We start from the raw sequence: 19,164 nt of genomic DNA on the forward strand, positions 1-19,164 counted from the left end.
GAAGCCTCATAACTACACTGGCCAAAACCATCGCCACAAACTATTCAACACATGTGGCTACTGAGCACTTGAAATGCGGCTAGTCTGAATTACAATGTGCTGTGAGTGTAAAATGTGCAATGGATTTTGAAGACTTAGGATGAGAAAACAAATGTAAAAATATCTCATTAATTTTTTTGGTATTGATTGCATGTTAAAATAATGATATTTTGGATATATTGGGTTAAATAAAAATATATTATTAATGTCACCCGTTTCCTTTTTATTTTATTTAATGTCCTGCTAGAACATTTTACATGTGACTCGCGTTATGTTTCTATTGAGAAGAGCTGGCCTGTAAGGCTACTGTGATACTAAACGTGGGCTAGATAAATGCATCCTGCCAGCATGCTCATTAAAGCAAATAAGGTTATCTGAATAGCTCTCTCAGCTATTCTCTGAGAGAATGGGAAACAGAACTGATAAGTTTTGATTTGTTGGATGTGGAAATAGAGGGCCAGGGAGATGTGACCTGAATTAGGAAAGGGTTCCTCTGTGGGGTATGGAAGAGGATTTTACAGCATGCTACTAACTGAGGCAAAACAAGGGCCGAACATTCCAAATGAGACCAAATGTTGGAAAAGCCCACAAACCTGCCAGTGACCACAAAGGCCAGCCTCCCTTTTGGTGTCCAGGCTCTGCACCAGGCCATTCTCAACCTCCCCAGCTCCCGGCTGCCCCCTCCACTGACCTTGGGGTGACCTCCAAACCCGTCCCCTTCGTCTGCTCTCACCAGTCTCTCCCAGCACCCTAAGCCCTACAAACGCACGCATTCCAAAAAGTCTTCCCCACTGGCCAGAAGGAGGGCCCCTCCTGTAGCCCTCCCTTTCAGGAGCTTCCTGCCAACAATGAGAAAAGGAGGCAACATGATACAGCACGACTAGCATGGCTTGCGAGCCAAGAAATCCAGATCTGTCCAATTTTTGCTGTGTGAGTTTGACTCCTATCACAGCTCCTCTGGGCCTCAGCTGCTTCATCTGTCATATTATACGGACCTAAATCTACTGACTTGTTGGAGGGTTCAATGAGATATCGGAGTAAGAGGTCTTTGTTAAAGACGTGTTACACAAATGAAAGAGAATATGGTACTCTAGCACCAGAAGGGGAAGGAGAGAAGTGGAAAAGGGAAAGTCCATAGCAGGAGGGGATGCCATTTGTGAAGACGAGGTATGAATCCCCCCTTGTACTAAGAGGGGCAGACTTTCCCAATGGCAAGAGGGCGCCCCTACGAAGGGCAGGCACAGGTCACAGCCTTCCTATCAGACATACCTTCCTGCTCACATACCTGACTTCAGGAATTTTCCTGCAGCTGAATAAATAAACGTGGGTCCGGAGAAAATGGCCTAAACAAAACCGAATGCATCTGTTAATGAACTCCTCGAGATTTTAATGTTACTCAGCACTGAAAAGAGGGTTTTAAACTCCATTGAGAAAAGCTGTAATTTGCCCCAGATTCACCCTCACCCACCAACGCCCCACCACTCCTCTCCCAACGGGGTGAAGGGTGGAGAATGAGGAATCCAAGGAGTGAAAGACATTTTCTCGATGGTACAATGGGCTCTGATCACCCAATATCCAATAAGCTGTGCTGAGTACATTTGCATTCTATTTAACCCTAATTCTAACCTTTGAAGGAAGAAATTATTATCCTCATTTTATAGAGGAGAGTACTCGAGGCTAGGAAGAGCACAGGGAGGGCTGAAAACTAGCCCTTTCTATCCAGCACTCTTTTTCATTGTACTCTCCTTACATAGGCCTGGAGGTGATGTAATGATCTGTAATATGTTCAAGATAGAGGATTAGGAGAAAAACATAGAAGAACAGTATGCAAAACCTCATTTTTATTAAAAAATTTCTATCCAGATATAAATGTGAGCATATACCTAGGTCTATGAAAGGATATAGTTATATCTCATTTAGGTATAGTGCCAAGTCTAGAACAATACACTCCAAACTCTCCCATATGCCCTAACCACCAATTCTTGACAGTTTGTGGAGTTTACTCCTTCGTACATTCTTATATCATTCTGAATGTTTGCTACTAACTGGTATAATCTTTTAAATAATTAATTAATTTAAAATTTCCCAGTCGGGTTTACTGAGCCTTTCAAACCATAAAGACCAGCCACTCACACATACACACACACTCCAAAAATTATTCAAAAAATAGAAGAACTTTTCTCTTTACCATTATTTTCCTTATCAATTAAAAACACCACACAAATCTCACCTTGTCCTTCAAGAGTCCAATTTTTTAAGCTTAAAAGTCAATAAAATAGGTAGCAAATGTCTTACAATGCAATAAATATTTGTATTTATAAAATAAATAAAAAGGACAGGTGTTTTGGTGTCCTTCCCCAGCAGACAGCAGACGCCACGGCTAAGAGGAGCGGGCACAATGACTCACCACAGGGCCCCGCCATCTTCATCTTTCCAGGTGTCCACTCCCACCCTTCACTTCTTAGAGTTTCCATCTCAAACCATCATGCATCAAGCATCCCATTTTCTCCCCCTAACTGCTACTCCCCAGTTAAAATTTACCCAAGGAGTAGTAAAATTCATCCCCTAATCTAATAAAGGAACTACAATGTTAATGGCTTAGAATTTTCTTTCTGCTTCCTTGTAATGTATTAGCATTTTATTAGGAGCTTTCTGAACATACTGTATTAACTCGAGAGTGATTTGAACAGTGGAGAAGTCAAGCTAATTCGCCAGTGGGAGATGCAACCTGTGACTGTGGGCTATAGTGACATCCTGAATGTCCACCACTCACCTTCCAGCCAGGTGTTGCCATGTGGGGATTAATTCAAGGCTAGTGTTGCCAGACCTGATTTTTTTCAAAAGAAGCCAGGAATGTGGATTTATGTAAAATCTGATCTTTTAATGTCGACTTAATTCTTTTTTTTTTTTAACACTGTGCAGGTCCAATAAACCCACATGCACACCAAATGTTGCCCGTGTGCCCACCAGTTAGGCATCGAAGTGGTCTCAGCCCACTTTTCCAGCCTCACCCCCAACTCCTCTGGCCCTGACAAATGCAACCACACCTCGCTTTGCCTTTGCTCACTATACCAGCCCCTTAAGATGCCCTTTTCTGTCCTACCAGAGTCTTTCCCACCCTTCCAGGATCTTCTTAAATTGTGCCAACTCTTCCTAATCCTCAATATCAATCTCAATTAGTATTGCCCATCCTCCAAAAAGCTATAACCCGCCATCGTATTTCCATTGACTCCAGCACTTTGCACGTTCTGCCTCTCATTGCCATTATTTCCACATGGTTAAATCTTTCCAGTCAAAAATAAAATAAATTGGAAAAAAGGAAGGAAGGATTTTGTGTGTGTGTGTGTGACAGCTATGACTTTGGTCCTATTCTCATTTTACAGGAGAGATAACCAAAACTCAGTGAATAAGTGATCATCTTGAGCATTCTGTATATCCTCTAGCTGTGCATCTTCTGGACTTCCTTTTGCTTCCGCTACCCAGGATCCTACTCCTTCCTTCTCCATCTGGTAACTCCTACTCAACCCTCAAGATGCTTTACCTACCAGCGTCTTCCCCTTCTCCACACACCAATCAGGATGGGTCCCCCTCCCCCCAATTCTGTGTTCCCACAGCACCCTGTAAGAACGTCTGTCAGCACACTCATCAAACTATCCTGTCATTAGCTATCTGATTCTTGTCTCTGTTGAACTGGAAGCTCCTTATCTAGCCTGGTACCTGGCCCAGAGCAAGTGATCAGTCAGTATTTACTGGATGGCAGGAAGGAAGGGAGGGAAGGAATGATGCAGGGAAGGAGGAAAGAGGGAAAGAGAGAAAAAAGGATAGTAACAGCCCACAGGCAATCAACGAACGTGAGGTATCATGAACTGCATGGCTCCGAGCCCCACTTCTGGGGTGAAATTGACGCTGCCTCTTTTGTGCTCCGCCCCAAAGCAGATGATTGGGAAGGCTCCCATTGCACCCCCTTCTTCCCCACACCCAGAGTGGGGCAGGCAGGTGGCAGGTTGCTGCTTGGCTTCGGGGTGCCAGGAACCAGCATTCACCTCCACTCTTTGTTCCTGGCCTCCAGCTCTAGGGAATGTGATTTTCTGCATCAGTCAGGCTCTGCTTTGGAAGGATAACTTCAGTTATGATGGATGATGGTGGGGCTGAGTCTTCCCCAGAGGCTGCCAGGAAAGCATACTGGAAAAGGCCAGCGCTCAGAGAAGGGCTGACAATTCTCATTGCCCGTGGCGGACAAGGGAGAGGGGAGCGTCTTTTTTTCCGAGAACGCTGGAAGTAAGGCGCCCTGCTCTGGGGGTTGCTGGAAAACTCCTGTGCCCCCCACCCATTCACCCCTCCTCATTCACAGGCCAGGAGGCTGGGCCAAGCAGCTTCTGCTCCTGGACTCTCTCCCTGGTGCAAGCCAAAGAGAATCATCCTGCTCTCAGGAGACACTGCAGAGAATCTAGCCTGGGTTGATGGTCTCAGAAGCTCTACTCCACTCTCAAAGGAGCAGTTTACAACACCCAGTGACACCCACTATGAGATAAGAGGGGTAAGGAAAACTCTGGTCTCCTCACCACTACTTGACCAAAGTCAAGCTAGGGAGGGAGGCCAAGGGTACCATTCCTACAGGGAATTCAGAACCTCAGAGAACTCACCTAGAAGGCAAACGATCTGGGGAAAGGTCACAGGGTCCAACCTCTCCCAGGGCTGGGGCAGGATTCCCAGGTGCCCTACCACCTAGACTCTACATCCAAGCAGCTGGGGCAGAGGAAGCAGGGTTCCCCTCATTTCCCCTTTCTCCTCCCTCCTCATCCCCCATCTCCTCCCTGGGACCCACCCAGAACCTCCCCCCAACTCCCCAAGGGCTTTCGATCCCCACCTCCAGGTTAACTGAGAATAACAGGCTCTCTGTAAGAGCCTTGGGCAGGCCCAGCATCCACGGTCAGCACTTTAGGCTCAGTAAATCCTCAATAAACCAATAAGGTAGGATCTTTTAGCCTATTTTAAAAGTAAGAAAATGAAGGTCAAAACCATCTTATAATTAGAAAGGAAAAAAAAAAATCTTAAAACAAAAGGAGACTACATTAAAACAAAATACTTAGAAAAACAAACTAATAAGACCCAGAACTTCAGCTAGAGAACTGACCAAATAATCCTACAGCTTTAAAAAGAAAAAAAAAAAAAAAAAAGCTAATTTTATTGACTACTTATTATGTGTCCAGCGCTTCATGTGCACTATCTCATTTCATCCTCGGGGTAACCCCATAATGCACTCTCTTATTATCTCCATTTTACAGATAAGAAACTGAGGGCCGGGGAGGTGGTATGACTTAACCAAAGCCCAGACATTCTTCTCTTCCAAGGGGCCACAGTACTGGGGTAACAGGTTACCCTGTGGGGTAACATATTTGCATTTTAACAATAGCTCTCTGGAGAAGACAAAGTAATCCAAAGGAATGAAATGACACTAATGCCAGGAATTTCAGGCCTCGGCTCTGCCTGTGGGCAGAGTTCTTAGGGCAAGAGCCTTCTGGCACCACCGGGCATCACCGGAAGGTGGCCACCCACGGGCCCGGCTAACACAGGGCTCCATTCAGCAGCCGGCAAAGCCCAGGGCATGGGGTTAGAATGAGAGAGAAGATTGGGTCAGAAGGCCAGCCCCGAGGCAGGCACAAGAGTGGAGCAAGTGAGCAACTGCAGAAGCATGTGATTCCAGGTGCTCCACGTACGTCCCCTCATGCAAAAATATCAGCCTGCTTACCAGTGTGGAAGAGGCACTTCCGGCATTAGTGTCAGGACCAGGCAGTGTGCTGGGGCAGGAGGCCTGGGTTCCCATTCCAGCTCAGTTACGTACTCCCAGGCCACCAGGACCTGCCACCTGTCCTCAGTATACTCATCTGTGAGACTGGAGCAGGCGCCGGTGTCTAGGTAAGCAGTGAGGTTTCCTAGAGACAAACTCTAGGTGATGGGACCCAGAATGGGTGCCAAGGATGGGCAATGGGGTCCTGAAAAGACACTGTTCATTGGCTTTTATCAAGGCTCTACTGAAAAGCACTCCACGTCAGATGCTGCACCAAGCACAGGAATGAGGATGGGAGCTTATACCCAAGAGGGGACAGCCTCCCAAGTAACGCTCATGAATCCTCCACTAAGAGGAGTGATGCCTGCTGCCCACGGGCCAGGTTTGCGGAGGGTTCAGGGAAGCCCTCCTAGAGCAGCCCGTGTGTGAAGACGATGGGGACGATGACTCCCCGTAAGCAGAGAGTGGAGGCACTTACCCAAAACAAAGCACTGGAGAGAGGACCTGCAAGTTTAGGGAGGGCACGTCATTACCTCTGGAGGTAATGAGGCTGGGCATGGTCAGAGCCAGGTGACAGAGCCGGAGTTAGGACCCCATCCTGCCTGACCCCACAGTTTTCGCTCTTAATTTTTATCCTGTCCTCACTCCTGCAGCATGTGTGCCTGTGAGTGGATTCAGGGTGGAGAGGGGAAGGGAGGAGGTGTGAGAACAGGCAAAAGGCTGGAGAGAAGGATGGGGAAGACAGGAATGGATAGTAAGCACTTTCTTACCAAAACAAATTGGCAGCCACGGTTTTTCTAGACAGACTCTCCTGTGGTTGCCTATCGTGGTTTTTAAGAGCACAGGGTTCTGGGATCAGGCAGATCTGGGCTGAGCCCCTGGCTGCACCACTTAATACCTCTGTGACCTAGAACAAGTATTTAACCTCTTGGAGCCTCACTTTACTCACCAATACAATGGGAACGATAGCAATTATCCCTTATTGCGTACTCGGTAAAGATTATATCACTGCTATATTTAAAGGGCTTGGCAGAGGGTCTGGCACATGGTAAGAATTCAGTAAAAGATAGCAAAAAACCAACCACTATTCTAATGTTGCTCTGGGGGGCTCTCGTCTCTCCAGGCATCCTCCTCAAAATCAACATCTGGCCAGTTCCCCCACATCCTCACTGACTCCCTCCCTCCTCCGTTCAGCCTCCTTTGCATTCTCGCCATTTCAGAACCCACTTCAAAGCTATTTTTTCCCAGTGGTTCTCTTCCCTCCTAGGATTCTAGCTTGCATTTGATCAAGTGATTCATCACGTAATCTACACAAACGCCTTAACCTCTCAAGAACATAACTGCCCATTCTGTGGCTGTTTCAATGGACTGGTTTGCACGGGATTGGCAATCAAAGCAGAAGCTGCTGGGTTTGCAGGCTGATGGGAATTACGGAACCAGTTGCCCATGTGTGCCTGCAATTTGTAAATTTACTTCTCTCTATATATTAAAACCTTCTACCCAAACTACAAATTACGTGCTTTTGCAAATTTGCCAAACTATTAAATGAAATTTACTACTGCTCAAGAATGTCTTGCACTAATTGGACAGAGATAGATGGGTATATGAAAGATTAGGGCGAGGGATGGTGGGAAATTGGGAACTAAAGCTCACTGACTTTCGGGGGGGTTCTTAACCTTTTTTGTGCCATGGACCTCTTTAGCAGACTGATTAAGCCTATGGACCCTTTCTCAGAACGTTTTAAGATATATAAAATAAAATACATAGCTTGACTACAAAGAAAACCAATTACATTGAAATATAATTATTAATTTTTTTTAAATGAGTGTGTAATATAGTAGTATATGTTGCTTATTAATGCATTAAATAATAAGCTCTAGCAGCAGGTATAATAACTGCTGTAATTTCAAAGCTGTGATGGGCATAAATCATGTTCCAGATATACGCAGCAACTGAAATTTGATATGAAAATATCTGTGATTTCTACTGGTGACAATGTCACAGATACTGCAAATACACTGTGGTTTGTTGCCTACATTCATAATCGAAGAAAATGCTAAATAAAGATGCTATTGTTTTCCCCACCCAAGTTCACAGAATCCTCTGAATTCTACCTATGGGCCCCCTGGGGCTGTTAACCCCCAAGTTAAGAATCTCTGTTAGATCCTTCATAACTCAGTAAGCATCTGTACTGAGCATATTCCTTTGTTCCAGCTCACTTTCGTCTCTTTCTCAAGGAATCTCCACCCTCAGCCCTTCCTGCCTAAGAAGGTCAAGTTCTGCACATATGACCCTCCTCTGGCCTCCCCTCCTATCTGATTGGCCAAAGCTGACCAGAGACTGGCCTGGAGAGAAAACCTCAGCTTCTAGAGAACCAAGCTCAGACAATAGGATCCTCTCTGGAACTTGAACTCAGAGACAAAGGAGAGTGTGATAGTACAGTGAGGTGGCGGGGAAGGGGTGGGCACAGGTGCTGAGTTGAGCCAATGGTACTCAAAGTGAAGACCAGTGACCACTTGCACCAGTGGAATAGCCTCAAACTCAGAACCCTCTCCCTGCCACCTCAAAGATGCCTGGCCTCCTTCCAGGCCTCTGCTTAGATATCAATACTGCATTTTATAGCTCCTCACTCTCTTCATTAGAACCAGCTTAAGGGAGTCTCTGTTTTCTGCATCAGAAGAACCCTGAGTCAGTATTACCAACAGCATGTACAGGTGAGGAAGCTGAAGTTCTTCAGTCAACGTGAATCACTTGCTCCGGCCCACGGGGCTAGTAATCCTTTTTTGAGGAAGAGAGGGGTGATGGCCTTTATTATTTATTTATTTAAAAATCATACAGATGATACCTGAAAACGATCTCTTAAAAAACTTAACCATTACTAATGAAATGGCCCCCTGCTACACACTTGGTATCGCACCTAAGAAGTGTAGACCATGATCATACTAGGCTCTACTCAGCCGCCACCCAACTTGACGTTCCTTGTCTTTTAAACCTGTCCCCAACTGTAGGATGGCTACATTTTTCAAGGTGGAGGGGAGTGGGGTAGTAAGGACCAGCCGATGAACACAGCACTTGGAAACACTCAGCCCTGATGTCTGGTGCCCTGCTATGAAAATCAAAATTGATTTCACTGAGAGCCGGCATCTCTGGCTTCTGGGCAGAAACCAGGCTGCGGAGGAGAACCAGCACCGAAGGCTGGAGCAAATTCATGGAGCAAATTCTTCCCAATGTCATATTTCTCTCCCCGTTGTCCCTTGACATCAGAGCAACAAACATCTCCAGCCAATAAGTTTTATTTACTTTGGAGAAAAAAATCGGAAGTCGGGAGGGAATCAGGATTTGTGTCTTCTTCCACAATGCCTGTGTCCCCAGACAGTTAAGTGAGGGGCAAGGCCCAGGCCCCAGAGCCCCGACAAGACAGTGAAGCGTTCCTTTGGAAAACAGACTTCTTTCCCTTGGAGAAGGAACCTTCAGCCAGCTTCTTCAGACACCACCAATCTATAACTGCCTGCAGATCACATTAACCATGTACTTGAAATCTTAGGGCAGCATTTATTCTATCAGGGAAACTACGACAAGCCTATTTTTAGTGGGAGGGCCCCTCTTCTTTCCTTTAATCCTACTTTGAAATATTATCCATGTAGACTGGAAACTTCACAGAAAGGTCTATTAGAAGCCTCTAGTCTAAACTCTGGGTCTGGAAGATTAGCATTCTGAAGCACAGAGAGGTTAACGGCCCAGCTGTAAACCACACAGCTAGTTAGCAGTAGATCTAGGCTCCAATCTCGTGATGCCCTGGCTTCCAAGCCCGGGCCTCTTCCCACATAGTCTACTACAGAATAGCACCAAGTGGCCAGCTGTCTGACCCCCAGAGACAGAGAGCTCTGTCAATCCCAGTTTTATCATTTATTAGTTCCATATCCCCAGGCAAATCATTTAACCTCTCTGAGCCTCATTTTTGTCATCTATACATCTGAGATTATGATTGTACCTATCTCTAGGATTACTGCACACATGAAATGTGCCAGGGTTTGACACACACAGACCCTATTATTATATCGTACTGCTCCTGCTTCACATACTGGAGTGAACGGATCTGCCATGTGAAATGTGATAACTGTATCCGCACAGCTGCCCAGAGATAAGCGAGAAAAGATGGTTATCAAACCCATTTTACAGTTAAGAAAATTTAGTCCCCCGCAAAGATGACATAACTTGCGTGAGATCAGAGTTTTAAAACTGAGCACATTCTTAGCTGCCCTAACTGTCCTCCCTAGCACACCATCCGAGGAATGGGTTGAATTAGAAGTAAAGGTTACCTCTTTCCCCACCCTCCACAGAGCAGAACCGTCTATCACTGGCTCACACTCTACGACCCTTCCTTATAAACTGGAATCAGCACAGTGCCTGGCACAAAGAAGAGACACAATGCACTTTTGATGAATGAGTGAATTACTGTATCATTGAAGATCCTGATCGGCAGATAAGCTGGGCAGTGCGTGGGCCCAGATGCCTGAAGCACAGGTCTCGTTGCAGAAAGCAGGAGGCAGGCACGCAAGGGCTCCAGGAGCGGGGAGCAAGAACCCCATTCTCTCCATGCCTTCCCATAGCCTGCTCTACAGGGAGGAAAACTTTGACAAGACCGAGAGCTAGGCCCCTGATCTCAAGGGTCCCATCCAGAGCGTTTCCAAACCTAGCCCACATGGCTCAATCCAGGGCCCAGAAGACAACTGTGAAACACACGTGACCCTCCTCCAGCTAAACCAGATGTAATAACGTTGAAGGCAAGGGGCAGTGAACAGGCCAGGGAGATGGCCCATCTGTCTTCCTAATTGTCAACTCTGCCCATAACAAAATTTGTCTCCCTGTCACACCTTAGGCTGCTACTGAACTGAAGCAAAACCAAGATATCCATCTTCCAGCCACGAGCAGCAGCCTTCACAAAGTGCCAGGGACAAAAAGAGGCTGTTTGACTAAGAGAAGCAGAGAGAGCTGGAAGGAGCCCTGGCCTGAGAGTCAGAGCTGGGGGGGGGTGAGGGTGTGCGTGTGTGTTGCAGGGGTTACTTGGGCAGTCACTGCACCTCACTGGGCCTCTGTTTCCTATAAAATTAAAGTCCAAAGTTCTGGAAAGTGGGGTCAATCGGGGAAGAGGAGGGCTGTGAATCATGTGACATTGTAGGCAAAATATTTTAGGTTATATGCACTTGGAAAAGAGTATCCATAATTTTCATCAGAATCTCAAAGATATACGTAACACTCCCCCCCCCCATAAAAAAGTTAAAAAATACTAGACTAGATGGTCTTCTAGTCTAGTAAGCATTTACTGAGCACCTTCTATGTCCTTCTCTGTGTTAGGTACATGATAGGAGAGTCCTGCCTTTACGAAGCTCAGGTGCATTTTATACTCGCTGTGATAGAAGCCTGTCAGGGGAGCTTCGGAAACAAAGAAGAGGGAGCATTTGACTCTCTGGTCAGGAAAGGCCTTCGGGGTCGTGGGGGAACCTTAGGTTAAATGTTGATGTTGAAAGCTGAGTGCGCATTCACTGGGTGAACAAGGAGGAAGTGTATTTTAGAGAAAGGGCAGCATGTGCAAAGGCAGCAAGTGTTCCAGGAACTGCCTGAAGTGTAATTGTGAGTAGAACATAGGAGATGCTCACTGGGGTCAGCGGGGGGAAGAAGCCAGAAATGAGGCTGCAAAGGCAAGCAGGGCCCAATTAGGAAATGCCATGCAAGCCACCCTAAAAAATTTTACATTGTAGGCAATGAGTTCATTCTAGTTTTAAAAGCCTAGGGTGAACCACCACGCCCAGCATGAATCTTTCTGATTTCTGGCAGAAGCCTTGGTCAGTCGTGAACACAGTGGGCAACAGGGAACAACTGGAGGAAAGAACTGCTGCCTCTTGGCGCCCTGAGTGGGCATGGGCTGTCTGCAAAGGTGCTGGTAGTAAGTGCATGCATGGGACGGGTAAGTCCCACACCGGCATGTTAGTCTCTCCTTCTTCTCTTCCAGCCAGGGGGACCCCAACTGCCCGTGATTATGGATGAGAAAAGAAGGTACTGATTGGCCCAGGTGATGGGATGCAGAAGTAAGGCACATGCCCATTTGGGCCCCTGGTCATCACTTGGTAAACAGTCTTTCAGTCCCTCCAAAGGACTCTGCTACTTGCCTCAGGGCCCTCTCACATGCTGTCCCTTCTGCCAAGAAGACTCTTTCCGCCCTCTTGAACTAGTTACTTCTTATCAGCCTTCCAACTAAGCGACTACTGTATGTGTCACAGATTCTCATAGCACCTTATCCTTTCCTTTCAAGCAATTCAGCACTGTTTGTAATTCTATATTTATTTGAGTGAGTTGATTCAAGTCAGTCTTGGCCACTAGACTGCAAGCTCCATGAGGCCGTCTAGACAGTGCCAGTTTTGTTCATATCTGTATCCCACTCCCTTGCCTGGTGCCTGGCACAGAGCAAGTATTTGTTGATTGAATGAAAGTCTGGTGTGGACCCTGAGCCATTGCCCATTCTCACTGCCCTTTAACATTCCTCATAACTCAACTCACATTATGGTCCAGTGAGGAGGAGGTTTGGACATGGGCAGGAGGGTTGGACTTGAAAAGGCAATATCAGAGTGAACTCTGCCTTTATTCCAAATGGAGCTCTGTGTTCTCCTGTGTCCTGTCTTGAAAGGCTCTAAGGGAACCCACATTTGGTTTACCCAGGCAAGTCCTTGGGAATCGTGTTCAAGATGCTTTCTCCCCAAGCCTCAACCGCGTTACTGGCTGCATCTGATCCTCCCCTGACCCTACTTGGTCAATAGGACTTTGCCCAGGCTTCACGGGGTCATCCTCAGAAAGAAGGAGGCGTCTCCATCTCCTTCTCCTGCAAAATATCTCCTCCCGGCCTGCCAAGCCCGAACCCTAGGGCGCCTGGGAACCAAAACCACTGGTTCCTGCAGATGCTCAGGGCAAATGCAAATACAGACCTAGTGTAGGGGCCATGGGGTTCGACTTTCCAAATCCCATGCTAAGTAACTGGCCACTCTGCAGGGACAAAGTACTTGGGGTCAAAAGTTTGACCTTAAGGGAGAGATGACAGGGAGGGAATCTCACCGAGTGGCGTACATGCTCAGCAAAAGCGCCCTCGGCGGGGCGGCGGCCAGCACATCCGGCCCCCCTAGAGGCCCCCTTGCCTCCACCCAAGGTCGTGGTCCAACAGGAGCGCTGGAAAGTTCAGCCAGGGGCCGAGGGGTACCCGAGTAGGAATCGGGGGCCGGCTTTTGCGGAAGAAGGGAGACTGAGAGCTCGATTCTTGGTAGTCCTGGGAGCCGGCGGCAGGGTGCCCCAGTCCCGCAAGCTGCATCCCGGACCGCAGCGCCGGGCTCGGAGGCTCTGGGCGGGGGCTGCACCATCCGAGCCGCAAGGACAACGCGGCCTCCCCGCTCCCCAAACTCCTCCGTCCCCGGCACTAGGGCGCGGGGAGCGGGTGGGGCGGAAGGCGAGTGGCGCCCGCCCTTGGGCAGCCCCCTCCCCGCGCGGTCTCGGACCCCGGTGGGGGGCGGGGGGCGCCAAGTCGGCCCAGGCTGCCGCAGCCTCTGCTTTAGGGGAGCCGGGGATGCGGCGCGGGGAGGGGGCGAGGCGGGTGGCGGAGGCAGAGGAGAGGGGCCGAGCGCCGGGGCCAAGACCCGGGTCGCGCCGGGCCGGTGCGGGCAGGGCCGGGGTGGCGGAGCGCCTTACCTTGGCGAGCCGCGGGAGGCCGGCGGGGGGCGCCGGCTGTGCCTCGGACTTCGGGGCGCACGCAGCCTCCGGGTGCACCGTCCCCGTCCCGGGCGCGCTCCACCAGGCTGGCGCACCCTCGTCGTGCGGGGCGCGCACCGCCTCGGGCACCCTCTCGCCGGCGGGCTCGGCCTGAGCCCGGGGTGCACACCCAGCGGGGCACACCCACCGCGGCCGCTGCGGGACTGGCCAGGCGCGGGCGGCCGAAGCTGCGCCCGGCGTCGCCGGCTGCCAGCACCACCCGAGTCCCCGCCTTCGCCAGGGGAAAAAAAGACTCCTGACGCGGCGCGGGCTTTGGAGTGTAGGAAGGGGCGGCATTGCGAAACCGAGGGGAGGGTCTTAGACTTGATAAACTCAAAAAGCTTTTGGATGGAGTTTGGAAGAAAAACTTTTTGAAAAAAGAAAACTCCTAACCTGTGTATAGCGCTTTTCAGATTTCCAAAGTGCCTTCATATGCATTTACCTTAGTTCATCCTTACTACAACAGTAACTAACTGTTGAGGCATTTCTATCCTCTTACGGATGGGAAGACATCATCACACAAGGTAATGATTTGCCCAAGCCAGGACTAGAACCCAGTCTGGGTAACGGAGTCCGAGTGCAGTGAGGGGATGTACATCGCCCCGGGGATTTTTTCATTGCAGAGGTGGATGCAGGGTAGGGACGGATGTAACCGACCTTTTCTCTCTCCTAAGTCATTTCCTTTTCCTTTTGCTTTTTTGCTTCCCACCATTGCTTTAGCCCCACTAAGTCTTTCACTTCACACTTTGATCTACCACAACGCCTTTTATCAGTTCACAATATTTGCATTTCAATCACTAACCTTGAATGACCTGCTCACTGAGTGCCATACCTTGCACAATAAACTTAGGAGAAAAGAGCTGGTACCGCCCCATTTTACGGATGGGGACAAACAGGCATGGGAGGGGTAGAATGTATGGAACCTGCGGGACTCCAGACCCCAGCTCTGACCCACTATGCGCACCTTTCAGAGGGTCCATTGGTGCCAGGTAAAACCTAACCAAAGGGGTTTCATTTTTGACACTGAAACTGTGAAGAGGGGAGATAATTTGGGGCAAGGGACACTTCTGAGACTTTCTTTTTCCCATTTTGATGGAAACATGGTTGTTATAATGATTTACTTCCTCTAGGGCACCATTAGAAGCAAATCAATGGCCCTAGAGCCACAATAAATGGCGCAGTCTTGGCCTCGGTATTGGGAATAATAGGGAGCGGTGGGGACTGTGGTGCACTTGAGGGCAGCTCCAGGGTCCTGCCCAAGTGAAGGGGCTGCTGCCACCCAGCTCTCGCCAATTTTCGCCATTCAGGGCAACAAGTTAATATGACCAGATCGACCCATTTTTCAAGAGAAGCTGTAAATCCAGATCTCTAAGTGAAGTTTCCCAATTTGTTGACAACTCATTTTTAAAATGCTAAGCACTTGATATATAGGTCAATATTGTTCAAGCCAAACGAAATTAGTTTATGGAACAGACCCAGCCCATGGAGCAGGGGTTTGTGCCCTTGAGTTTTGGGTACTTCACACTATTTCATTTGGGCCTCCCATTGCCCCTACAGGATGGACCCAGCATGGATTACTATTTCCATTTTATGGAAGAGGACACCCCTATTCAGGAGGTTTCCCTAACTAGCTCAAGGTTGCACAAGGTAATTGCTAGAGCTGGAACTGAAAGCTAGGCATTCTGATTCCTGATCCTGAAGCCTTTTCTCTCTGCATCCTCTGATCTCATTAAGATTTTGTTTCTTGGTTTCTAGGCATTGTGAGCCAGGTTAGGCATGGGGCTGGCACTGGGGTGTGGAGACAGAGCACCTTTCCTGGGAGGATGGAGTAGGAGTGCCAGACTGCTGTCCTCGAAAGCTCAGCCTGATGACTCAGAGGTGAAGCTCTGTCTTGAGGGTGAAGCTGAGTCAGAGAAAACACGGTCTGAATTGGGGCAGCTGGGGCTTCTGAATCCCAGATTAGTGTATTGAGAAACAGGATGAAAAACAAACTAAGCAAATACACCCACCCCCTTGCCCCTCACAAAACCAGAATCCATGGACTCAGAGACACGGGCTAGAGCATTGCCTATTTTTCCTGTCATGACAGGAAAGCAACAAGAATTAGACTGGAAAGTGGACCCTTGGGCGGTCCTGAGAAGAGAGAACCCTTTGCAGACAGCAGGTCTTCTAGAATCTTAGGTTTGGGCATCTCCACTGCAAGACTCAGCCTGGGCCTTTCAGACAGAGTGAGTCTGAAAATCCAATTTAGAATGACTGCACCACACTGCTGGAGCCTGGAGCTGCATAATCAAGGAACTGAGCAGCAGACAGAGAATGGAGTGCCTCCTTACCCCCACCTTTTCTTGGAATTTGGGGTAGAGTGTAGGAGGATTAACAGTTATTCACCGTCTGCCATGTATGTGCCAGGCACTGGGTTGAGGATTTTACATACATGATCTCAGTGGGACAATAAAATCTGTGAAATGGCTCTTATTCTCCTTTCAGGGATGGGGAGGCACAGTGTCACTTGCCTGAGGGCACACAGCTAGTAAATTGGGGAGGTGGGTTCAAACACAGGTCTTGGTGACTCCAAAGACTGAATCTTCTCTAACTGGGGGCCTAGAAATTACAGCCAGTGTGGAGGTGGGTCACTCAGATCCTGCTTCAAGAAAGGACACACCAATCAATGGTGTGTTGGTAGTGTTTAATAACTGGCTCCCAGGGCGCAAATGTGTGCATAGGTACAGTCAATGCTCATTATTCCAGGAAGTTTTATAAAGTGGCAGCAAACACTGAAATTGCTAATATTGAACCATTGCTCCCAGGGAAAATACAGGATTAGGTGCCTATAAGCCTTTTGGCACATTTTCATCAACTGATCAATACATAGCTTTGTTTTATGTTTTTGTTTAAAGAAAAAAAAACATATATATATATACACACATTATATTTTTAATATGTATCATTGATTCATTAACATTGAACTAATGGCCAACCGTGCCATAACTCACACCTGAACAAAGGTTATCTAACACACATATTTTCTCCAAAAAACAGCCTTCTTGTGCTTAGGAACACTGGTAGCACTTCAGCAGTATGCTTTGGGGCTGTCTTAAACAGTGAAATCACCTGCAAAAAGTGTGAAAATGCAAAAAAGTGCCACCAAATAGACCACAAAAAGGACGCTTGTTTACAGCATGAGGCTGAAATACGAAAGCAGAGGGTCACCTTGCAACCTCAGCTGGGAATGTGCACACCAGTTGACTCAAAATTTTGGTAAAAATTTTGCACATATCCACAAATGACTACAAACTTGCTGCAAGTACTGATTTGGGGTTACAGATAAATTTTAGCAAGTAAGTGAATTCGCAAATACAGAATCCACACATTATGAGGAATGGCTGTACATATAGGTATCCATGTATGCCTTCTGGGCCCTTCATATCCGCTACCTATCCCTCCAGGTTTATCCCCCATTATCCTCCAGCCAGACTGGACACTTAACCATTCTCCAAACATGTCCCACACTTATCTAGCCTATGACTGAGCGCAGGCCACTGCCTATACATGGACTCTTTCTCCTCTGCCTCCCAACACGCACGCGCGCACACACACACACACACACACACACACACACACACGCACACTCTGTCTTCTCATGTCCAAATAATTCTGCCATGCAACTGTACCTTCTCCATAAAGGCCTTCCCGTTGCCCCAACAATGGGATTTCTCCATCCTTGGGACCACCGTGGCATTTTGAAGCCTGTGCCAGACACTGCTCATGTTCTACTGTATGGTCAGGGCCCTCAAGATGGCTGTTGTCTTGCTCTCTGTACATCCCCTGCTGTCTAGTCCCTGCTTCACCTACACCCTACTCACATGACTATTCAATCCTCTTAATCATAGGGCTTAATCAGTAACGGCCTATGGCGCTTGACCTCCGTCCCAGCTGCTGGTTTCCCCGGTAATTGATGAGCCAACCTGACGTCAACACCCCCTATAACTGGTAGATTCCATCCTCTCCCCTCTAGAAGACTGCTGCTGGGTCCTGCCACTGTCTGCTGTACATGGTGAGGTGTCACTCCAGGACTTCACTTTGGACTTGTAAGATTCCCTATCCAATATATAGTTAATGTCTCTGTCGTTGTCTCCAGGCTCTTTCTTCGGCCTCGCAGCTGGACTATTACAAGGTCTGCAGGTCTGTGGAGTAACATCTACCTTGCAGGCCTGCAGCCTAACATCTATCTTGTATTACAAGGCAGCCTTAGTGATCTTCAAAAAACACAAATCTGATCATGCCACTCCCCTGCTTAAACCCTCTGAAAGGCATCCCATTGCTCCTGGGATAAAATCTGGATTCCTTTAAGAAGGCTTACAAGTCTAGCCCCTTCCTACCTCTCCAGCTTCATTTTGTGTCTGCCTCACCCTCACTTCTCTAGCCACGTGAGACTCCTTTATTATCTCTAACATGCTGGGTTATTCCCTGCCTGGAGTTCTCTGCACATGCTGTGTTTTCTTCTGCCTGGAATTTTCATCCCTCCAATTCTTTGTCTAGATAATTAGTATGAGTCTCAAGCATCACTTCTGTAAGGAATCTCTCTGATGTACCCCAACCTCCCACTGGACTAAGTTAGGAGTTCCTGGTCTCCAGTAGCATCTCTGCTTTTCTCGTAACACTCAGCACAGTTTAAATTACGTGTTATTGCCCATTCTCCCACAAGATTGTAATTACATGAAGAGAGGCCTATATTCAGCATCTAGTTCAGAATCTGGCACATATAAATGTAAATTTCTCAATAAATGTTTTATGAATGAATAAGTAACTAAATCTCCATTGTCTTCAGACCTATTTGGGGAGTGATAGGTTAGCAGATAGGTAAAATAATTATGGAGATGTCAAGTTTTCTCTTGCTTACTTGTGAGGTTAAATTACTACTATGTTGGTGTTTTATACCACACAATTTTAAATACAAAAAAGTTACTATTATTATTAAATTCAAAAGGAATATGTCCCCACTACATTATATCATACACAAAAATCATTTAGATAATGTAGATTAAAGTGTGAAAGATAATCAATAAGCTTCTAGAATATAACATAGAGAAGACTCATGTCCTAGAAGGAGGCCAATTGGTCTTAAACAAGGCACTAAACCTAAAGAAAAGTATTGATAAACTTGGAATACATTAAAATTAACAACTTCCGTTCATCAAAACTTATTGACACAATGGGAATTCCCTGGCGGTCCAGTGGTTAGGACTCCACGCTTCCACTGCAGGGGGCACGGGTTCCATCCCTGGTGGGGGAACTAAGATCCCGCATGCCTCATGGTGCGGCCAAAAAAAAAAACTTCTTGACACAAATAGCAATCATTTTATTCCCTCTTATGAAGGTGAGGGTCGGCTGGCTTAGCTGGGCAGATGCTGGTTGGGGTTGAGTCATCTAAAGCTCATCTGAGATGGAACATCCAAGGTGGCTCTTTTACATGACTGGTTCATCAATGGTGGTTATTAATTGGGAGCTCTGCTAGGGCTGTTGACTTAGGAGTACCTCCACACGGCCTC

Source organism: Balaenoptera musculus, chromosome 1, assembly GCF_009873245.2.
Source record: "Balaenoptera musculus isolate JJ_BM4_2016_0621 chromosome 1, mBalMus1.pri.v3, whole genome shotgun sequence".
Lineage (NCBI taxonomy): Eukaryota > Metazoa > Chordata > Mammalia > Artiodactyla > Balaenopteridae > Balaenoptera > Balaenoptera musculus.